This window comes from Cupressus sempervirens, chromosome 5, assembly GCF_028749045.1.
Source record: "Cupressus sempervirens isolate cs-2001-9-10 chromosome 5, ASM2874904v1, whole genome shotgun sequence".
In the NCBI taxonomy this organism is placed as follows: Eukaryota; Viridiplantae; Streptophyta; class Pinopsida; order Cupressales; family Cupressaceae; genus Cupressus; species Cupressus sempervirens.
The window spans coordinates 673,459,129-673,484,616 of record NC_143122.1 but is presented as its reverse complement, the minus strand read 5'-3'; the positions used below and the strand labels follow the sequence as shown (position 1 = coordinate 673,484,616).

The following is a 25,488-nucleotide window of genomic DNA, read 5'->3' as shown; positions in this document are numbered from 1 at the left end:
ATAGTATTTTATGACATTTAATGCATTTATTTAAAAGCCTGAAATCTTTCTAATACAATTCAAAATATCCTTTCAATTTGGTGATAATGACCACCTACCATTTGCACTGACCTAAGTTATTTTGAACAAACCCACACTAGATTTCACTATTGTGCCTAGTGATTATAATCATATAGCACACTCAACCTACTAGACAAACAAATTACACATATAATTCCATACACAACTTTCAAATCCCATGAATTGGCCCTTTAAAACAACCCTTAAAAATAAAAACAACTAAATCAAGGAACAATTCCTCAATTAAAGTAGTTCTAGTAATAGCATATGGTAATATTGATGGTTGAATTGTGTCATCATAATTTTTTTGATATGAGGGTTAAACTTCCCTTAGGGTGTCATTACGAAATGTTCATCTTGGAAATAAGATCTCTCATATGTGGCCTTGTTTATTCATAACTTTGACAAAAAAAAATTACAAGAATAAAACAACAATTTTTAAACAAAGTATTCTTGATTGTATTAATTAGAATAATAACAGCCAAGTAATCACTACACCTACACTTTCCTGATTATCTTCTTATAAAAAGGGATGAATTTTATAGTACCTACACTCACTCAAACTCTTTAGAGATGTCCTTTCAGTTGTTCACAGCTATTACAATGTTCCTCTTTTCATTCGTCATTCATCCTCTTTCTAAATTCAATGATCCACTTTTCATTCATCATCCATCCTCTTCATGAATTCAATGATCCACTTTTTATCTATTAAGCCTTCTCTTAATAGGTTCTTTTTATAACATCTTGCTTGTATAACTTCCTAATTCCAATATATTCACATGCCTCTATCTTCTTTAAAAACACCCATGAATGAGAGCTTTCCTACAATTTCGTGAGCAATTGGTAGAAATTCTTAAAAATTTATAAAAATTGATCATCTCATAATTTTATCGTATTATAAATTCAATTGTCATATATATATATATATGTGTGTCTTTCTAAGATCTTTAGGTTTTTTTTTTTTATTAAATTGGTTTAGGAGCCTCTAACGGATTCTCGTTGAACCAAAATTGCACCTCTGGGGCAATCGATTGCTTCTGCGCCTCCTCTCATTATTATTTTTTATCCTACATACAGGAATTGGGATTTTTCTGAAGCTAGTTTTTCTTCCACATAATAAGATTATTCCATTTATTTACGATTAATTTTCTCAAAATATCTTATTGAAAATTCAATCTTTCTAAGAAAAAATCGTAGATCGTAAGGTTGGCGGGTCGAATTCATTTCGATTGGTTTACGATATAATAGGCGAGAAACAATTGCAAATGCTGATTACTTCAGGAATATGAAAATGAAGAGTCTTTAGTATTTTAGAGAAGAAAGAAGAACTCTCTACATTCTGTTCATTAATAGCTTTGGATATTCAAATCAGATTAGGATTGAATGAAGCAATGAAACTTTCTTGTCGCTTTTCATCTTTGTCCATTGCCTCTTTAGTTCATACATGCACATCTAATTTCATTCTTTTTTATTCTTCTTTCACATAATTAAAAAGAGAGAACCTGCCCGTATATTAATATGGGTAACAGCAGGAAGAGCAGAAAAAGTAGCAGTGTGGATGAAGGGAATCAAGTTGAAAATAAACAAGAACACGCAGAAGAGGGGGAGGAGGATGATAGAGAGGAGGAGGAAAAAGAAGAGAAGGAAAATAAAGAAGAAGAAGAGGGAGAAAAGGAGGAGGAAGAAGAGCAGGATGATGATAAAGAAGATGGGGAAGAAGAAAAGGAGGAAGAACAGGGGGGTGAGGATGATGATGAAGAGGAGGAAGATGACGAGTGGGATGAGGATGGTGATGAAGATGAGAAAGAGCAAGAGCAAGAAGAAGAAAAGGAGGATGAGTGGGATGAGGATAATGACAAAGAGGAGCATGACGAGTGGGATGAGGATGACAACGAAGATGCAGATAATGATGAAGAGGAGGAGGAGGAAAATGACTTCGACTATGATGAAGAGGAGGAAGAGCAAGAAGAGGAAGAAGAGGATGAATGGGATGAGGATAATAACAAAGAGGAGGAAGAGGAAGAGGAAGAGGAGGAGGACGAGTGGGATGAGGATTATGATGAAGATGAGGAAGAACAAGAAGAGGAGGAGGAGGATGGGTGGGATGAGGATGATGACAAAGAGGAGGAAGAGCAAGAAGAGGAGGAGGAGGAGGAGGATGAAGTAGAAAGTGAAGGAGAGGAGGAACAAGAGGGGGGAGAAATGAATGACGAAGAAATGGAACCCCCAAAGAAGAGGAAGAAACAAAGTGATGCTGATGATAGAGATAGAGAAGAGGATGAAGATGGTGATCCCAACAGACAAACGAGGAATATTACTGATGAATATCCTCCCAGTAGGCGAGAGCAGGAAGAATCAACAAGAAGGATTGGGGATTACCAAGGTACAGATCTATATGTACATTTACAAGTAGATGAAAATATACAAGATTCAGAAGACCAAGGAATAGATCTATATGTAGATTTACAAATTGATGAAAATGATGAAGCTCTATATAGAAGAGAGCATGGTGCAGAAGAAGAGGAGGAAAAAAATGAAGCAGAAGATGAGGAAGAAGAGGAGCTTGAGGTGGACAAGGGCAACAAAGAAGAGGAAGAAAATGAACAAGAGGAAATTGAAGAGGAGGTGGAGGAGGAAGAGGAAGAGGAAGAGGAAGAGGAAGGAGGAGGAGGAATGGATAGAAATGAAATGGAATATTCAAAGAAAGAGAAGAAGAAAAAGAGACAAAGGAGTAACTGTGATGACAGAGATGGAGATGGAGATGGAGATGGAGATGATGATGATGATGGCGATAGAAACTATAAGCGACAAAGGAGGAACATAACTGATGAAAATCCCCTTCATGGGTCAGAGGAGTTAGATTTACATTGTTATGAAAATGTACAAGATGTAGTTGGAAATAAGGATATGGGAGAGGAGGAGCTCATGAAGAGGGTGGAGTGGACAAGCAACTCTTTCAAGGCATCACTCGCCTTCCTACCATTAGAGGAGATTCAGGAGAACCGTCAAGCACTACCACAGAAAATTATAGAGAACCAAATGAGCCTCCTCAGCAAGAGGAAAGCCTCTCTGACAAAGAAGCCATAGCAGGGGCAGATGAGGCTGTTCAGCCCGAACAGAATGAAAATTATAATGAGGACTGAAAAGAAGTGGAAGTGAAAGAGGAAGAGAAAGATAAGGAAGGCAGCATTCAAAGACAAATGGAGTTCGACTGGCTTTATAAAGGACAAAAAATAATTAAATTTATCCACTATCAATAAAGATAAAGGAAATGGACATTATTTTTTCAGAATTGTTTGTGTTTACAGTTCACAGTTGAAAAGTAGAATAATAATATGATTGTTTTGAATTGAATGGGGCTAATGTTTTATATAAATATGTGGGTTTAAAATTACAAAAAAAACATGGGCTTTACCAGAGATGAAGAGGGTCCATCACTTTAATGCTCTTCTTACGGTTATAATGATTTTATACTACTTTCTCTGTTTATCTGTTTTATAGTCAAAATAACATCTATTTAGGTTCAGTATTTTTCAGAATGTTATATAAGATGTAAAAAGTAATTATCATTATTAGTAATCTGTGCTTAATGGTGTTTTTTATATACAAATGCGTTTGCTCTTCTAGACTTTCATTTATAACAAAATGCTCTAAACTTCAGCATTTTTGCTCCCTTATCTAGTCTGACATTAAACTATTTGGCATCATGAGCTGAGTAAAACAATTTGGCTCGTGGCTACCCATTTTGTCTTCTCTTTCCAACAGATTTTAATAAAGTGATGAATTCGAAATAGTTTTTGCTGTTTCCTGAGCACTAATAAATTCTTCCAAAAAAGTCGTTCATGAGAATTCATGATAAGATTCGCACTAACTTCCTTGCAAAATGATACCCCAAAAACCATTAGTCTACCCGATTTTCCCAGAATTTCTACTCACTGCTTTGGATTGGGGTTTCCTAATTTGTGACTAAGAAACAAGTTTTATCTGCTTTTGACTTAGAATTTCTCTTACGAGCACCGCTGGGTATACAGTTTCTAATATTTTCTCATATAATCATATAGTGAACTAAACCCTACCGTAAAAAGTAAATTAAACATGGGAGACCAAAACTTAGGGCTTTGTTCTGCTCTGCTCTGTTCTTAATGAGCATGAAGACGGCGATGATAGGCAAATTGAACTGGATTCTCCCTCTCTTTAAACTGGTAAAGTCTCCTCCTCTTTCTCATTCTTCAAAACAGCACTTCAAAACCTCCGCATCTCAACACACGCACAAACACGAGAAATCCCCTCGCATCAGAAACGAATTTAATGTTGTGCATTTCACCCAGTCCATTGATTTCCTCTGTAAATCGGGAAACACAAACAAGGCCTGGGACCTCTTCCACTCGGCCCTCACTAAACGCTACCCTCTCAATGTCGTATCTTTCACTGCTCTTTTGGCTGGTCTTGCAAACAACGGCGATACCTGCAGAATCAACATCCTTCTTGGTGAAATGGAAGGGAGAGGAGTACATCCAAATGTTATCACTTTTAACACCCTCATAAGTGCTCTGCGTAAACGGAATCGAATAGAGGAAGCGCGTGAGCTCCTGCACAGAATGAAGCACGCTCAATGTTTTCCTGATATTGTTACAAATAACATTCTGATAGATGGTCTTTGCAAGATTGGTAGAATAAATGAAAGTCTTGTTTTAGTAGCTGAAATGATACAGGATGGATTATTTCCTAATGATGTTACATACAATACCCTTCTAAATGGCCTCTGTAAAGTAGGCAGGGAAGACGAAGCTCTCAGATTACTTGCTGGAATGAGACATGGTTACTGCTCTCCGAATATTGTTACATATAACACTCTGATAGATGGTCTTTGCAAGATTGGTAGAATAAATGAAGCTTTTGTTTTACTAGCTAAAATGATACAGGATGGACTGTCTCCTAATAACGTTACATACAATACCCTTCTAAATGGTCTCTGTAAAGTAGGTATGGAAGACGAAGCTTTCAGGTTACTTGCTGGAATGAGACATGGTTACTGCTCTCCAGATATTGTTACATATAGCACTCTGATAGATGGTCTTTGCAAGGTAGAAAGAGTAGATGAAGCTCTAGGGTTAGTAGCAAAAATGTTACAGGATGGCTATTTTCCTAACATCTATATTTATACTGAGCTGATAGATGGCTTTTGCAAGGCTGGAAAAATAGGCAAAGCTTACAATCTCTTTGTACAAATGACGAACTTTGGTCCTTTGCCCAATAAAGTGACATTTACTGCAGTTATTGATGGATTGTGCAAAGATGGTAGGATGGACAAGGCTTGGGATTGCTTTCATCTCATGTTCAAAAACGGTTTACAGCCAAATGTTATTACTTATAGTTCTTTGATATGCAGCCTATGTGAATTACAAGAAGTGAAAAAAGCTCATAAGTTGTTCAAAGAGATGCTAAGGAGAGGTTGTTCTCCAGATGTTGTTACCTACTCCATTCTAGTTCGTGGTTTATGTCAGAGTAACAGGCAAAATGAAGCATTTACACTTCTCTCTAAGATGGAAAATGCAGGACATCTTCCTGATGTGATTACATATACTACTTTGATATGTGAATTCAGTAGAACAGGGAACTTGGACATGGTAGGAAAGTTGTTAGGGGTGTTATTTAGTGTGGAGCCTGATCAGTCCCCAAGTGGGAGATTGTTAGATTGTGGTGATTGATCAGGAAAGTACTGTACATACTTCATAAATAGTGGGGTTCGGGGCATCACCTCAAAAAAAAATTTTGGGCCGTGGCCGACATGGTAGCCGACATATTATGGCCGACATGTTATAACCCTAAAGCGGTTTAATACTTGTATAAAAGGGCTTAGGGTTGGGTATTTTTCATTATACATTGTGATGCGAAATTGGTTCTTGCGGCGATATTGAGCTGTAAGGGATTACGGATTGTAATCAGGTTGTAATCACTGGATTGTAATAAGATCAGACTTGCTGTTTGGTGGATGTAGCCCAGGGATTGGGTGAACCACATTAAATCTTGGTGCTTTGTGTTCATTTCTGTGTGTTCTATTATTTTTCTGTTATTGGTTATATTTGCATGTAGTTTTTATTTCTGTCCGTGGTTTATCCTAACAAGTGGTATCAGAGCTTGGTTGTCTTTCAGTTATCCTCTGTAGGAAAGTCTCACGGTTAAGTGGGAGTCTCATGGTTGAGTGGGAGCGATGGCAGATGAGGGTAAGCTGAGGGTTCAGGTTTAAAGGGCAGAACTTCCAATTATGGAAGATGCAAATGGAAGACTATCTATATCAGAAGGATTTATGGAAGCCGTTGGAAGGCAAAGCCAAGAATCAGGGGACTATGTCAGAGGCTGAATGGGATCTCTTGGACAGAAAGGCACTCGGAAGCATTCGGTTATGCTTGGCACCATCGGTGGCATTTAATATTACAAAAGCAAAGACGATAGAAGATTTGATGAAAACCCTAGCGACACTATATGAAAAGCCCTTCGCTTCAAACAAGGTATTTCTCATGAAGCGTTTATTTAATATAAAAATGGCAGAAGGTGGATCTGTTGCAGATCATTTAAATGAGTTTAATACTATTACTAGTCAATTATCTTCTGTGGGTATCAATTTTGATGAAGAAATTAGGGCTCTCTTGATTTTGTGTTCTTTACCTAAAAGCTGGAATGGCTTGGTAATGGCTGTGAGTAATTCTGTTCCTGGATCTAGTACCCTAAAATATGATGATATGATTGGTGTTATTTTAAGTGAGAAAACTCGTAGGAAATCTTCAGGTGGATTGTAATGCCCCGCCAAGGGATCCAAAGAATTTCACTAAGTTTGCCAAACAAATTTTTTTTTTAAACATGAAAGATAAACCATTCATAACATACGCGGAAGCAATAGTAACATCCAACTGAAAGTAAACATAACATAACATAACAGATTACATTCTTTAAAGATCCCTTAACGTTGAATTACTTCTAATCATAACTTATTCATCTAACATCACATCCTTATGAAATAACAATGATGCATCCAATGTACTTAAACAATATACAAGTGTACATTTTGAATTGCTCAATCATCCACTATACATGTTGCAAGATATGCAAAGCTTAAAAGAATAAACATCCGTACAAATAAAGTACAACATCATCCAATATTAATCCATGATGCGATTAAAGTAAATAAAACCATAAACGATACATGATACATCATCATCATAAAGATGTAAACATCCATCATAAAAGATAACCATACATTACAAACATAACTAACTAAGTGCATGGTTCCTCCCAACCGTCAATAGCATCATTAGACCATCGTGGATCCTAGCCATCCCTCCGTGCGTAACATTCCAAAGCACCGAAGAGATCATCGGCTATTAACATAGTAGGAATGTCACTCCTAAAAAATCCTACTAACATGCAATAGTAAAGCATAAAATAACATCATCTAACATATGCAAATTATCAATACAAGAAACATACCAATAAATGCATCCATCATAAGGTATATCATCTATCATAATGCTCCAAGATCATCATGAAGATAAATACCAACCAGGAATGCTCCAACCACGGTGTCTCAGACGGATCTCAAATGATAAGAGTGATAACACTACCACCCGACCGCGTGGAACCTAAGTGGTCCACTCCCACCGTGTTGAGGAGATAATCTCAAGTCCCAAACAGGCTATCAAAATCACAAAGCATAAATCTCTATGAGTCCAGGAATCCTAAAAGTATACTAACTCAAAGGTTCCAAGCACAAAATCGACATCTACTTCCTAGAGGCACACAATGACATGTAGGAAACCTTCTCTGCAAGCGGGAAAGTGTCATCGCATTTATCTCGTACAAGTTACCCTGGCAGTTAGCTAAACTCCACGGGTCCATACAGATCTCATGTGGCCACTAGTATCCTCTCATATTGACAAGGCATACTATGGAATGCAAGGTCGCAACCATGCGTCTCACTACTCCCATCCTAGCCTGTACAAGCGCTCAAGGCATGGGCGAGAACCAAAACAATTATCTTTTTAGGTTCATTTAATCCCCATTTAGTGTGTAAATGTTATCACTTATTAACCAAACTTACAATGAGTTACCCTGGCAGCCACTTAGGGCCCCGGCCCCCATTGCAAGCCACTTCCTGACACTACAAGTAGATTACCTACCCTAATGCTCATGGAATCATAAAATCACCACAGTCCTGTACAAGTGACTGTAAAGAAATCCAAAAGATAATCCATAAAAAGAATCATCAAATATCCACAATATAAGCATCAAATATCCATAATAAGAATCATCAAATCTCCAAGATAAGAATCATCAAAATCTCCATGAGCATCTGGAAAAGCATCTATAGAAAATCATGACCACAACAGTTCTCTATTGGCAATTGAAGGCATCATTGATAATTACAAGTATCCATTGGTTCTCAATAACCAAAATATATCTCAAAATAATCACCATATCCATTGGTTCTTCAACAAGCAACCAAGAATATCTCAAAATCATACTAATCAAATATCTCAAAATCATACTGATCGAAGACTCCAAAATGGTTGAGTCAAAACATGTCACAACATGACATCATTAAGCAATAAATCCACATTTCAGTCCCATCATGGCGACTAGAAAATAATCCAAGGATAACTGATCGATGACTCAAAAATGATTAGCTTAGGTATCTCATACACATACATCTCAGCTTCACACATGAAGACTGATGAACAAATACAAACATTTCATAGAGCATACGATCACATAACCATGGTTGGGCTTATAAAGATCGAGACCAAATAAGATCAACATGCCAACACATCTCATAACCCCCGAGCCTCTGGTAACAACCTAGGACTGGTCAACACTAGTCAACCCAAAAACTCAAAACAAGAAGCATATAGAATACACGATGCAAACACATGTTTTGGTTTTGCTATAATCTCATAGTTGAATAATGTATAGAGATTCATTTTCCATTATTTCAAGTGTGGGGTTTCAGTTTCCATTTTCAAGTATACTTCAAATATCTAAGTTTCATCATTTGACCTACAAGTCAACCCATTTGTTCCCCGATAGCATTATCCTTCCAATATTAAGAATTACATTCTAAGAATAACTTAAGAATAAATATTCACTAATCTGATCATCATTGACCTTTGATTAACTTGTTCTCTTTATTTGACCAAGATCCATATTATTAATTGAATAACTCTTCTTTAATGTTATTTCTACATTTCAACATTATCAAAGGATCATTATTCTTTTATAAAAGAACCATTTATCAATCCTTGAATAAGAAGAATTTATAACTTAATTAAAATGATCAATTAAATCAATCAATTAACATAGGTACACCATCCATGACCTATTAACATTCTAATAGTCTTCAATTAGAAACTTAATTAAGTGTTACTAAAGTTTGAGTCTTTTAATTTAATCGTTATCATCATTGATAACCTTATAATATCTAAAGTCATACTTCAAGTCATAAGACTTATCAACCTCAATATAGATAATCTACAATCTCGTTAACATAATTATATCAATTAAATCTCTATTACATAACTTAATTATTAATTAAATCTAATTAACTCTAATTAATTTAATTAATAATTACATATCCAAGGCAATGTTCCAATTAATATCAGTTGTCTAATAACTAACTATAACTTGTAAGTTAAAAGTCAACTATAACTCAATGATCATATTACTAACTCAATAATAATGACTTGTTAATATTTAATAACAAGCTATATTTGTGGCCAATAGTGGCATGTTGTGATGGTTAAGTTGTTGAGTTGTTATCTTTTCCATCAAGGTTCAAATCTCATGGGGATGAGGTCCCCCATTTGTGGCCTCACTGGTTCATAGCTCCAGGTCAAAGCGTTTACCCCTCTTTAAAATAAACAAGCTATATTGAAAATCTTATTAATAATTCTGTAATGACTACATTCATCATTCCTATATGAAAACAAATGTTTCCCTAATTAATCCACATTATCAATAATCATTTAGATCATTAAACTATTATTATTTAATAATTTGCTAGACGCAACAAACATTAATAAATAATAAACTCATCAAAACTATTATTACTTGTTCTAGAGATCCTTCCACAATCTTCATTAGTCAACATTCAACTAACCCTTAAGGTATATCAATAACTAATACATAACGTATTAACAAATTCAGATCATGACTAGGTTATTAAATATTATAACAATGATTTTGACCTTTATCAATTAAATCCAATATCATTTAAAATCTCTTAATTTACATTACCGTAATAATCACCACTAAACATCGTTATAGATTACCATCTCATAATTATTTAATATATATTAACATTAAAAGTCAAACATTAGACTTCATATTCTAATTCCTCAATACTCAAATTAATAATTCAATATCTCTTTTCTTTAATAATATCACTCGCAATAGTTTACAGTAACTAGCGTTGCTTAAGAAAAAATCTTGTTGAATCCAAGATCAACTTCCGTTAACATTTGAATTAATAGTTTAATATTAACTTGTTGACAACTAATAACAAGTTATATTAAATTAACCCTTTTAAATCAATATATTGAGATGTTCCTAAAAGTATATTCCATATTTGAAAAGATCCCTATTGTGTTTCAGAAAGACTCATTGTGAATTCAATATTAACAAATATTATTCCCCCTAAGTTCATTTAGATTAGATCTATAACATTAGATATCAACAGAATATATATATATATATATATATATATATATATATATATAACATTAAATCATATATTCAATATATCTAACACTTATATATATATATATATATATATATTGATAAACTTCCAATATAAAAATGTTTCAATATGATTATTTCAAATTCGAAATATCATTTATAATCGAATTGCTCATGATTCATATAACAAAATGGTGTGTTTATAAACTAATGTTTTGCGATTTAAAGGATGGCGGGTGAAGGTGGTCGGAAGGGGGATTGTAAGCACCGTGCGACGGTTGATAAATCCGTCGCTATCACACGTACTGGGCCGTGTGGTTGGTTATGGCCGCAGTCGGCCCTGCGATCGCAGTCGCAGGTACGACTGCGCCAAAGACCACCGCCAGCGTGAGTAATAAAAGGGTGGGGTGGGAAGTATCCCCGCCCTCCCATACACATATAAATATTTTGTTTTGAAAAACGTTTATTAAAACGTTTTGCGATTCGGTTCATACAATAACTTTTTTTTTTTTACTGCGATTCAGATTTAATAAATAAAATTTCTCATTCCTCTTACACAAATACATATATATATATACATATATATATGTACATGTATATGTATATATATATATATGTATATATATACACATATATATGTATATATATGTACATATATGTATGTATATGTACATATACATATATATACATATACATGTATATATACATGTATATACATGTATGTATATACATGTATATATACATGTATATGTATATATATGTATATGTACATATACATACATATATGTACATATATATACATATATATGTGTATATATATACATATACATGTACATATATATACATATATATATGTACATGTATATATGTATATATATATATATATATGTACATGTATATGTATATACATGTACATATACATGTACATATATATATACATATATATACATGTATATGTATATATATATATATATATATATATATGTACATGTACATATGTATATATATATATGTATACACGTATATGTATGTATATATGTATATATGTTTATATATATATAAACATATATACATATATACATACATATACGTGTATACATATATATATATATGTATATATATATATATACATATATACATATATATATACATATATACATATATATAAAATTGTTTATATACATATATATGCAGATTTATAAAAGAATATATACTCAGATTTAGAGGCTTTTCTAAATAGGAATTCTTCCCTTTAAATAATTGTTTTTAAAACGTATCCATTAATTCATCCAATGGGTTTAACTATAAATTTGAAATCACCTTTCTCAATTAAATTCTAATTCGAACCCAAACTCGTTTAAATCTAATGTCTCCTTAACTGGATTTAGGGTTTTCTAATGTTTTCTTCTCAACCAATTAACATACATATCTAGTTTCCAATTCAAATTGCAAATTCATTTATGGAATATAATCAGACACTTATAACAAACATGATGAAGACAGGAAGAGAAATGGTGCAAAGAGATTATGCGATTATCACGAGTGCACCTGGACACTGATGCTAATTTTGCCATGCCTTAGAAGTCCATAGAGAATCCTTCCCTTCTCCATCATTCGCAATCCTTCCAAGATCCAAGCCAACTGAGAATCTCCAAGTGACTAAAAATGCTAGAAGGAGCATAGAAGCATGTCGAAAATATATGAGCATATGAACTTCTCTAATGCATGTATGCTTTGAAGCTTCCATTTTAAGCTTGCATTTTTGCTTGTCCAAACACACTAGGGGAGCCTCTATTTAAAGGCCTCTAAGATGCATCGAGAGTGTCTCTAGAAACAACTAGAAGATAAGCATGACAACCAAGCATGAGCCTTCTCCAACCTTCTAGATAAGTCTTAAAGTTGTAGACACCATGTGCTCAAATAAAATGCTAACTTCTAAGTGTAGACAACTAGTGCATTCTTAGAGTGCAAACTCCAGTGTTGTCTACATGACAACTCTCGAGAATTTGCCAACTCCTATGTGAGCAAATACACAATCATTAATATAATATTTAATTTACTCTTTCTAATTTAATTAATTTATTTATTAAATCTCATGCACTAACTTTAATAATTCCACTTTGCAATCTTAATATATTTATATTTTAGCACATGAAATCTAGAATCTTTTAATAATTTTAAATATATTTTTCACTTTTAAATTTTATTTTCCAAAACTTAATTGCTAAAATATTTATTAGCTTTAATCATAATATTATTTAGTCATTTATTTAAAAATGAATTCCAAATATATATTATTAAAATAAATATTGTCACATTCCAAATTTAAACTTTTAACTTTTATTTCAAATTTAATTATTTTATTTAATTAATTTTTCAATTAATTAAATAAAATAAATATTAAAATATCATATTAATTTTTCATTAAATTAAACCATTAATTAAATCTTTTAATTAGGCTTAATTAATAGAAAATACATCAAAGACTCTCAAGGTAAAAATATGAAAATCCATCATAGCCAAAATACATACAAAATCAAACCAAAGGTTTAAATCACGAATTACGTCATCCAACGTATTCGGAGGGTACTCAACTTAGATACTTGTCCTAATTTTCCAATTAGAATAGATGGCTTAAAGGGTTGGGATTTGGACTTGAGAATTTATCTCCCCTCTCTTATCATTGAGATAATGTGATAGGGTACGCTCATCCTAGCAATTCAGGGAAGTCGATACTCGGTACCTGCAACCTGCATAAAAACCATGCATATACAAGCACAATATATACTAAACTAAACAGGCAATGGCAGGAAGTGGTGCATCGTGTAGATCCCGACTAGCAGGTGACTATGACTCCCTTCCTTAACCACATCAGACATGCCATACAAAAGCAAACACGTAAAACAAACACACACACACCATACACATGCAAGTATGGGGTAAGTATCCATAATAAAACACATATGATAATAAACCATCTAACTAATCATCATACATATATGAAATATAGAGTCTGTAATCTCATCACATAATAAACTGAATCCATAGTAGAATATCTGATAATCTCATAACAATGCTGCTAACCATCAACATAAAACTAGTTCTAAAAGATTTCAACAATGTTAGCAAAATGTGAGCAAGGGGCAGGCACTACACGGATCTACATCAGGAAGTGCTTTAAATGCACAAAGCAGGGGCAGAATGACTGAAAGAGGAAGTAACTCTGAAAATCATGAAAAATCAAGAAGAAAGTCAAAGGGGAAGAGGTCTCAATCGAGAGGACCAAATGATTGCTGGTACTGTGGGAAACTAGGGCACAAAAAGAAAGATTGCTAGAATCGAAAGAAAAATGAAGGAGATAAATCAGATGGAGACAAGGAGGCAAATGTGGTAAGTAACAAATCCGAAGAGGATGCTTTGCTTCTATATTTAGAGAGTGTTGATGATTCATGGGTTTTAGATTCTGGTGCTTCATTTCATGCTACACCTCATAGAGGTTATTTCATTGATTATGTCCAAGGGGATTTTGGGCTTGTTTATTTGGGGGATAATGAACCCTGTCAGATTGTTGGAAAGGAAAAAATTAAAATTAAGTTGCAGAATGGGAATCATTGACTACTACATAAGGTAAGACATGTTCTAAAACTAAGTAAGAATTTAATTTCAGCAGGGCAACTCGGTGATGAGGGTTGTGTAGTTACTTTTAATGATAAAAATTGGAAGGTTTCAAAAGGTTCCCTTGTAGTAGCAAAAGGTGTGAAAGTAGGCACCTTATATCTTTGTACAGGTTATATTGTTCCTTCTACTTTGATTGTTTCAAAGAAAAATGAATGTTCAGGAACAATTGCTGCAGTTGAGCAGGGAGAACAAATAGTTGTTGTAGATTCTGATACAGCATTGTGGCACAATAAACTTGGGCACATGAGTGAGAAAGGTATGAAAGTACTTCATTCAAAGAAATTTTTACCAGGTCTGAAATGTGTGAATATGGATTTCTGTGAAAGTTGTGTATATGAAAAACAAAAGAGAGTGAGTTTTGTAAAGATAGGGAAGGAAAACAAAAAAGAGAAATTAGAGCTTGTGCATACAGATGTATGGGGACCGGCTCAGGTATCTTCCCTTAGTGGCTCTCATTATTATGTTACATTTATTGATGATGCAACTAGAAAAGTATGGGTTTATTTCCTTAGACAGAAATCTAATGTATTTCAAACTTTTAAGAAATGGAAATGCTTAGTTGAAAATGAGACTGGTAAGAAATTAAAATGTCTCAGATCTGATAATGGTGGTGCATATTGTAGTCATGAATTTGAAGATTATTGCTCCACTAATGGTATTCGTAGACAGAAAAATGTTCCAGGGACTCCACATGAAAATGGAGTGGCTGAACGCATGAATAGGACAATAATGGAGCGCGTAAGGAGCATGAGGTTGCATGCTAGGTTGCCCTTACACATGTAGGAAGAGGCTGTCAATACTGCAGTATATTTGATTAATAGAGGTCCCTCTACTCCTTTGGGTTGTGGTATTCCAGAGGAAGCATGGACTGGTAAGAAGGTGAGTTATTCTTTTCTCAAGACCTTCGGTTGTGAAGCTTTTGCTCATATAGACTCTGAAAATAGAACCAAGCTAGAAGCTAAATCAAAGAAATGTGTCTTTGTTGGATATGGCATTAATGAATTTGGTTATAGGCTTTGAGATTTTGAAAATCTTAAAATTGTTAGAAGTCGGGATGTCATATTCAATGAGAAAGTGTTGTACAAAGATCTATTGCAGCAACATGAGAAGAAAGAAGATGATTATGTAGTGCTGGGTGATACTCCAAAAGATGATGTTCCAGTCATTCCTCATGATGTGCAACAACTGCAACAACAAATACCACACACACTAGTAAATGTTAGATGGTCAACAAGGAAAATTAGATCTCCACAAAGGTTTTCTCCCTCTTTGTATTCTATTTTACTTACTGATGCTGGTGAACCTGAAAGTTATGATGAAGCTGTGCAGGTGGATACTAAGATTCAGTGGGAGTTTGCAATGAAAGATGAAATGGACTCTTTGCTGAAAAATAAGACATGGGATTTGTGCAAGTTGCCTGTGGGTAAAAAGGCTTTATAGAATAAGTGGGTTTACAGGTTGAAAGAAGAGGAAGGAGGTAAGAAAAGATTTAAGGCCAGGTTAGTTGTAAAAGGATTTGCACAGAAAAAGGGAATTGATTTTGATGAGATATTTTCTCCTGTTGTTAAAATGACTTCTATTTGTACTGTTTTAAGTCTTGTGGCTACTAAAGATTTGCATTTAGAGCAGATGGATGTTAAAACAACCTTTCTTCATGGCGATTTGGATGAAGAAATATATATGGCTCAGCCACAGGGTTTTGAGGTCAAAGGTAAGGAGAACTTAGTGTGCAAATTGAAGAAAAGTTTATATAGCTTGAAGCAAGCACCTCGACAATGGTATCTGAAATTTGCAAGTTTTATGCATGAGCATGGATATAACAGGTGTCATTCATATTATTGTGTTTATTTTAAGAGGTTGGATGATGATAGCTACATTATTTTATGTCTATATGTTGATGATATGCTTATAGCTGGGTCTAACATGGATCATATTAAGGGGCTAAAACGCTAGTTAGCACATGCATTTGCTATGATAGATTTGGGGGCAGCAAAACAAATCCTTAGTATGAAGATTTGCAGAGATAGGAAGAACAGAACCTTGACGCTGTCTCAGGCTGATTATGTTGAGAAGGTGTTGCAGCGTTTCTGTATGGAGAATGCTAAATCTGTCAACACACCTTTACCTGGTCATTTGAAATTGACTAAAGAGATGTGTCCCAAGACACAGGAAGAGGAGGATAAGATGTCCAAGGTACTTTATGCTTCAGCTGTAGGAAGTTTGATGTATGCTATGGTATGCACTAGGCCAGATATTGCATATGCAGTGGGAGTCGTTAGCAGGTATATGAGTCATCCTGGATTTGAGCATTGGAATGCTGTCAAGTGGATTCTCAGATATTTGAGAGGGACATCCAATAAGTGTTTACACTTTGGGGGCTCTACTACTGATTTATAGGGCTATGTTGACTCAGATTTGGCAGGGGATATTGATACCAGGCGGAGTACTACAGGCTATGTCTTTATTGTTGGTGGGACAGCTGTGAGCTGGGTTTCTAGGTTACAGAAGATTAATGCTTTATCCACTACAGAGGTAGAGTATGTTGCTGCTACAGAGGTAGCCAAGGAGATGATATGGCTTCAGTTCTTCTTGGAAGAATTGGGACATCCTCAGAAGGATAATTATTTGTTTACAGATAGTCAGAGTGCCAATCATCTTGCTAAGAATTCAGCTCTGCATTCTAAGACCAAACACATATAGTTGCAGTACCATTTCATTTGGTCAATTTTGGAGGATGGAGAGTTAAAGCTAGAGAAGATACATACCAATGACAATCCAGTAGATATGTTGACAAAGGTTGTAACAAGGGAGAAGCTGAACTCCTCTTCAGCTTCGGTTGGTCTTTTAGACTGAACATGAATAAAAAAACAACAGAGTCCAAGGTGGTTTGATCTAGTGGGAGCCCCATGTGGTAGTTGTATTGCTACAGGATCAGTCTCCAAGTGGAAGATTGTTGTTTAGTGTGGAGCCTGATCAGTCCCCAAGTGGGAGATTGTTAGATTGTGGTGACTGATCAGGAAAGTACTGTACATACTTCATAAAAAAATTTTGGGCCGTGGCCGAGATGGTAGCCGACATATTATGGCCGACATGTTATAACCCTAAAGCGGTTTAATACTTGTATAAAAGGGCTTAGGGTTGGGTATTTTTCATTATGTTGTGATGCGAAATTGGTTCTTGCGGCGGTATTGAGCTGTAAGGGATTACGGATTGTAATCAGGTTGTAATCACTGGATTGTAATAAGATCAGACTTGCTATTTGGTAGATGTAGCCCAGAGATTGGGTGAACCACGTTAAATTTTGGTGCTTTGTGTTCATTTCTGTGTGTTTTATTATTTTTCTGTTATTGGTTATATTTGCATGTAGTTTTTATTTCTGTCTGTGGTTTATCCTAACAAGGGGAGATGGCAACAAGGAATTTGAAACCTGATGAAGTGGCATACAATATAGTCATTTATGGTCTGTGCAAGGCAGGAGATATTTGTAGAGCTCATTCACTCATGAATAAGATGCGAGATGAAGGCTTGACTCCCAACGAAGACACTTATAGCTATATGATTGGTGCCCATTGCAAAATTGGCGAAACAGATAAGGCCTTCAAGTGAACAGCTTAAACATCACACACTAATGCTTCATTCCTAGAGTAAAAGTGTTAAATAGTCAAAGTTTGACTTACTTTTCCAAGCTTAATTTCTTGATTAGTGTGTGATGTTTAAGGCTGACCGCCTTCAAGTATTTTTCAAATGTGAAAGAAGTTGGTATTTTTTCGACTGCTGTAACGTATAATAAATGGATTGATTATTTTTGCAAGGATAACAAACTTGATTTGGCTGTGTCAATGGTGAATGAGATGAGAAGAAAGGATTTGGCTCCAATTGTTATCACATACAATATGTTATTGGGTGCATTTCGTCAGAGACGGGAGTGTGGCAAAACTATTTGTTTATTGCTGTGCTCCAAGTGATTCAACTGTTAGAATACTTCACTGGCTAGTTGCTGATTGTAAAATTGAACCAAAAAAATTAATCGATTTTGTAAATGATGATTCTTATATTATTTCTAAGGAAATATAAGTCTCATACCCTGGTAAGTGCTGGCAAATCAAAATGTTGAATGTATATTTCCCCAGATAGAATTTGATATTTATGCACTCATCTTAAGGTTACACATGTATATTACCATACTTTCATGCCAGAAAAGGGCAGTTCTTAGATCATTTTAATTATATCACTTCCTTGTTTCAAAAATGCAAATCATATATGGTAGTTTGTAATGAAACATAATTGTATGTTCCCGTCTTTTTATTGAAGATACAACTTTTTGTAACCTAGCAATTTAATAATTATATGATAAAAAAAATTGAAATATGTTATTCTGGGCTTATTAGATTGTATAGAGATAGGTCTCAGCGTGTCTCTTATTCAGATCCTTATTTTTCTAAGAATTTAAATATGAGGCATCTAGATGGTGCTCTCATAACTTTGAACTAACAATGTTGATATTCAACTTCTATTGACTTCTTTTAAAAGGGTTGATGCAACCAAAAAGACTGAAACTGCACTTTTAACTTCTACTAAACACCCGCAGAGATTTTACAGAAGATATCAATATGTATTCAAGTATATAATATAATAAGATTTAAATGCACGATATAGAGTCCATTCAAATAGTACAAAGAAGAGTTCGTTCTATTGGAGATCAGTCCTGAAATTTATTTTGACTTTTGGAACTTTATTCTATCTTGATGGTTAAAAGTGCTTTTGCAGGAGTGGGTGCAGGATGCTTCTAATTTGATCAGCAATGCTCAGCTCTTGTCAATAGTCTTAATGATTTTGAAAACTTCTTTATTTTTATCTGTCTTGTGGGTGACAGGTTAAGTCCACATGAAAATTAATCCTATCATCAATTAAGTTTTCTTATGAAAAATGGGCCAAAAAATATGAATAGTTAAAAGCAATATTGTGATTATTTTGTTGAGTAATGTGCTAAACATCTTCACCTTTATCAACCATATATTACAATTATTCATCCGTTGGTAATACTAGAAGTGCTGGGGACATTTCAGACCAAGATACCCACTAAATATTTATTCCCAATACCCCAATGTCTCTTGAGTCCTCCCCCTATTCATAAATTAAAATCGATTTTTCCTATCAATAATCATCAAGGCAGTCATGAACATTTGTTCAATAAGGATTAGCAGTGAGAGGTGTCAATGATACTTAGAGGTAGACTGCAAAAGAACATCTAGAGATGGCTATTCTTAAACATCATTGTGTTTAATGGTCAAGGTTTTTTAAGTCATTAAATTAAGAACAAATATTTAACACTTATTGATATGGATAGAGGGCAAAGTTGTTGTTGATAGTTTAACAATTGAATCAAGTGATTTTCAAATAGAACCCTCAAAGACATCCTTATTATAGTTTAGCTATTAACCTTAGTGATCTCCACTGGTTAACCATTTCCTCTGCTATCCACTTCTTCATTATATCATATGATAAAAATAATTGCTTGAAACAACAATGAATGAAGCTTTTTGTAAACTGATTTACATTTTTTTTTTCATTTTGTAATTCTTTCTTAGAATATGTACTTGTACATTCTTGCAGCTAAAGAACGCAAGAAATGCGACCTAACTAGAATTTATTTTAAATGACATTCCTCTTTTGCTTTGGAATATTATGTGATATTCCTATCCACCATTGTTGACGTTGTGTGTGAGAATTTTCTCATTTGTCTATTTTATATATCTTTTTCTTGGATGACATATATATATTGGGAACTATCTGTTTAGAACCCAGGAGAGGGGTTATATATTTTAAAATGTGTAATAGATTGTCTTTTGTAGTGCCAATGATGAATTAGAAAGAGTGAGATTTATATTGTATGGGCCGATATTAGTGTGGTAAAATATTTGGTTAAAACTAGAGTGACTATGTTTGCAAATTTCTGATCATCCCCTTTGATGAGTTCCAAAGAGGAGACCACAGCATTGAAAGTCATGAGAGGATTTCCTTCACCAATGGCAAAGAGGAGACCACAACATAATGATCCTAAAACATTTCAATAACTACTACGCTTTCTAATTTCTATGCATGCTCTGTCTAAATTTGATGCTTGAAGCAAAAGATGATTGGTCAGCATATCAAATATTTTATTTACAATGGAACATGTGTTTTGTATGGGTGAAATCATTTTTATTGATAAGTAGGAGATAATTTCCAGAGCAAGTCAAATTTTGATATTGCTATCAGGATTTAACTGTGTGATTTTGAGTCAAATTCATTGACCCATGTTTCATGAATAGTGATTCAACATGAATCCATCTCTCATGAGAATAAATGGAACACTTAGCACTCATTGGATCTATGTGATGCTCACACGGGTGTAGCACCAGGACTTCTCGGGAGGTCACCTATCCCAGTACTACTCTAGCCTGAGCGTGCTTAACTACACTCATTTTTTATTGCCATAAGAAAGATTACAAAAAAATACGAGTATGAACAGTTTAAGAGAGCCTATCGCTGCTACCTAAATAAGAAATGCCAACTAGAAAATAGTGAACAAAAATTGGATGCACATCACACAAAAGTGAAATGGCTCCAATGGTTCTTTCTACTCCCTTTGCTAGTTTGAAACCTTTGGCAGCTGCAATGTTGCCCCTACTGGATTTTTCAGTATTTTTCTTCTATTGTCCTCTCTAAGAATTGGATGGAGGGGTTTCTACTTCTAGGGTTGTCATTGATGGGGTTGTCTTTAACGATTAGTGATCTTTGGTAACATTGAACTTTTCCCTTGTGCAAAAGGGTTTTTTATTGCTGCATTTTCTCCCTTTGAAAACCATGATTTGATACTAAGCAAACTATATGTTTGAAGGAATCATAATTTGTTGGCCAAATCCTAGAAAATCTCCTTCAACTCTCTTACAAGAACCACTCAATGTGTGACCTGTGCAGGTTTCTTGCTTTGAGACTACCAAAAACTCTGTAGGTCATTTGTTAAAAGGTGGATGAGGCTACAGCTTCAGTGAGATACTATACTTTCCCTTATGTTTTGGTTGACATGGATATGAATGTGGGGTTCATATTTTGGGGACATGTCTTGAGCTCAATTGTTGGACAATGTGGGCCTCCCCTTTTTTCCATTGGCAATACTTCTCTATTAGTCATCTGGCTACAAATTGTTCTTTTTTGCACTACAAAGGTGCTACTCTTCATTGAAAGATACATATGATGATTATTACCTTTTGAGCTTTTGATTCTCTCTTTTATTCTCCCTTTCAAGACCTCTCACATGTTGACAATGAGGATGAAGCTTTTGCTACAAATTTGGGTGATGCTCTTGTTACAAATTTGGGTAGTGATCTTGATACAAATCTAGGTGATGCCCACAGTACACACAATAAGAAATACCATTCTTGCTCCTAGTTGTCCAACCCCCTCTAGGCATGAGGACCATTCTTTTTTTTTCTCCTACTTAGCTGCAAAGTCAGCTAACAATGTACAACTTCCTCAACACCTTGGCCAATTGTCCAAATTGAGTTTCATCAGCTGCTTCCCCTTGTGATGGGGAGCTTGAGGATAGCATTGCCTAGCCAATTGTTCAACAATGTGTTAGTGTAGTTTTTTATTTCCTAGTAGGTTATTTATTTTTCCCTATATTGCTAGGTTTTTCCTACACTTTTTAATAATCTCGCTTAGGTTAATAAAGCATGTCTTATTAAGTGAATGGTTGTGAGGTGTCACCTTCCTACATGTGAGCATTCGTTAGCTATCTTGGGAAGATACTTTGCTATATTTAGTCTGATAGATGGTCACTCCTCATTGGTCGATGTTGCCACCTCCTCCCTCTTCCTAGCCTATATAAGCATGCTACCTGGCTTGTATTTGCATCTCTTATTTTTGCATCCTCTTAATGCTATTTTGCTTCTAGCATTTCCATTACTTTCTTGGAGACTAACTCTATGTTGCTATTTTGATTTTGTATCATTTGCATTCATAGTTTAGATATCTATTCTTCACACTAGTTTTTTGGGTTACTAATATTTTTAGATTCTAACATGGTATCAGAGCTTTTTTATGTGCAAGAGTAGATTTTAGGTTCCTTATTTGAGAGATTTAGGGGGTGGGGGCTGATAAATCTTATTGTAATTTTTTGAAAAACCCAGTATGCTCTTCTTTTGCATCTTCAGATGATTTTGATAATCATAAAAGTTTGAAAAAAATGTTTTTAATCTCTAGGGTTTTAATCTCAAACCTGACAACCAACTTGCATATTTGGAGTTTTCAATCAGTATTATAGGTTCTAGCATGCCATTGATTGACTTAGGTGGCTAATTCAACCTTTACATGTCATCTTTTGGTTACTGGGGTTGTTTATTGGTTGTTAGGACCATTTTTTGTTGTTAAAGGCATTTGATTTACACTATAGCTGCATCTTCTATACATTGGCAAAAAATGCTTTTTGGGTTTTGTTCGTAGCACTGAAAAACTATCTGGGTATCTTTTAGTTTTTGCATGCAATTTGTATAATTTGTAGAATTGAGCACATAAAGCTACAATCATACCCCTCTCCGTTGGTCGTTGCTGATTTGAACGTAGTTTTTGAATGCCTCATCCTTGCTTATACAGACTCTAATTTTGATGATTCTTGTTATGATCTTGGCTATTTTTTTTGTGCTCTATCCATTAGTGCAATTGTCTTTTGATTTTTATGCATAATTTGTTTAGAAATTGCAGATTCTCAGCTATGACTTTGCATAGTTCTCATTTTGGAAACTTTGGAGGATCATAACTTTCTCATATGACCTCATATCGAGGCAATTCTTTTATTGGAAGTGCATATTTTTGGAGTAGATCGTAGTGGTGCTATTTTTTTCCTTGAGTATTGTGCCCAAGTTTCACTTTCAACATATGCTCTTCGTAAGGGTTTTGTAATGCATTGAAATCAAGACCACGTAGTATTTCTTGCCAGTGGTAGTTGTAAATGCACTACAATAAAGTGCCAAATCATATTTCTTTGTGGGGGTTCTTTGATTGAGTAAAACTAGGGGGGGTGGGGGGGGTGGGGGGTGGGTTGGTTGGGGGGCATTGTCATGGTTGGGTTCTCTTCTTTGCATTTTTTCATCATGGATCAAACAAATATGCCCATTCTTACTCCATACAATTACTTTGAGTGGAAATCACACATGACAATTCACTTAAGGAAAGCTGGATTAAATAGGATAACTATGGGACTTGAAACCAAACCTGATAAAGATGAAGATAAGCCTCAATGGTTTAACAAATGTGATGAGGCATATGGAACATTGTGTTTGTCTATTTCTCCTGACTTTCTATTTGACATTGAGTTTTTGGATACACCAAATGAAATATGGATAGTGTTAGAAACACTATTTAGCACACAAGATTCAATGAGGGGTCATACGTTGAAAAATGAACTAATTAGTTTAAGTCTAGACAATTTCAACACAATCCAGGATTTCTTCACTAAATTGAAATCACTAAGACTGTAGTTAAAATAGTGTGGAATTGAAAAGAAAGAACAACTAATTCTTATTATTCTCTCTAAGCTAAGTTTAGAATATTCTGTATTTGTCTCTACCTTCTATGCTACTAAGGGTGCACTTGGTACTCAATTCACCCTACCATCTTTAGATGATTTTTCTATCAATCTCACTCGAGAATAGGACAAGCTAATCCAGATGGGTACTCTTGAGTCATCTAAGTCACATGCATTGGCTGCCAACCAAGGTACAAAAGAACAAAAAGGAAAAAGTAGCGACAACAATAGTAAGGATGAGAAACAAAATAATAGCAAGAAGAAGAAGGATCAGATACTGGTTGCTTCAAATGCAACTATTGATACCCCATCTTCCAAGGGCGATAAGCCTAAGAAAGAAAAAGTCCAATGTGCTTATTGTAAAAGACTTGTCCATGATGAACATAAATGTTTGAAGAAACAAATTGATCACTTGACACACATTCGTGAGAAGAATAACATCAGTGTTCCTGAGTCTATCAAACAAAGTTCTAATGAAGGGTCTAACAAGGCAAAAGAAAACAATAAGGGGAAAGGAAAGGGCAAGGCCCTTGTTGTAGTTGCTTCCTCACCATCCACTTGGGTTCTTGATTCAAGTGGTTCACACCACATGGCTTCATCTAAGGAAGAACTTGCATCCTTGGAGTCGTATACTATGCCTTCTATTTTGATGGGTGATGACACTCCTATTGATGTGTTTGGGAGAGGGTTTGTTCATGTGAGGGATGACACATTCCATGATGTTCTTTGTGTACCCTCATTATCAACTAATCTCCTATCGATATACCAGATCACTCACATAGGTTCAGGCAAGTGAGTTGAGTTCACTCATGATTCGGTAGAGATACATGAGTTGCATAGTGATTCTACATTTGTAGTTGGGAGAGCAAATTATCAGTCACAACTCTATCTATTTTCTCACTTTGTTCCTAATCCACCTTCGACTATTTTTCTCACTCACTCTAATGATGTGAGTAAATTATGGCATGAACAGTTTGGCCATCTTAACTTCTACTATTTCCATCAGCTCAACTAGCAGAGCATGGTCACAGGGTTGCCTTTGGTTTAGTTCTCAGACGATGTTTGCCAAGGTTGCATTCTTGGAAGCTGGACAATCTTTATATCACTGTCAGGAATGAGATCCTACGTATGCAACATCATTTGATTGTATTATTTAGAATTACAACATCTGCAACCATTGACATTTTGCCATTTATAGTAAATACATGTATGATCAAATATAAATTTATTTAAACTATTTTAAATTGGCAAGATTCCACTATTCCTACATTTTACAATATTTCATTAAGAATTTAGAAACTTGCTTCACATTTTTTACATATATTATTAATTTATAATATTAGTATCACTAGTAGAATTAACCTCTTTTTTTGACAAAAATTGGTCAAATTTTCTACTGAAAGATCAAATTTTGGTCGAAAGATCAAAAATTGGTCACGTTGGTATTTTTTCCTACC

General features: G+C 34.7%; 1 pseudogene; it reads left to right on the top strand.

Annotated features, from left to right (window-relative positions):
* The first annotated feature begins 4,212 nt into the window (after positions 1 to 4,212).
* Positions 4,213 to 18,540, top strand: LOC149557745 (uncharacterized; annotated as a pseudogene).
* The last annotated feature ends 6,948 nt before the right edge of the window (positions 18,541 to 25,488 follow it).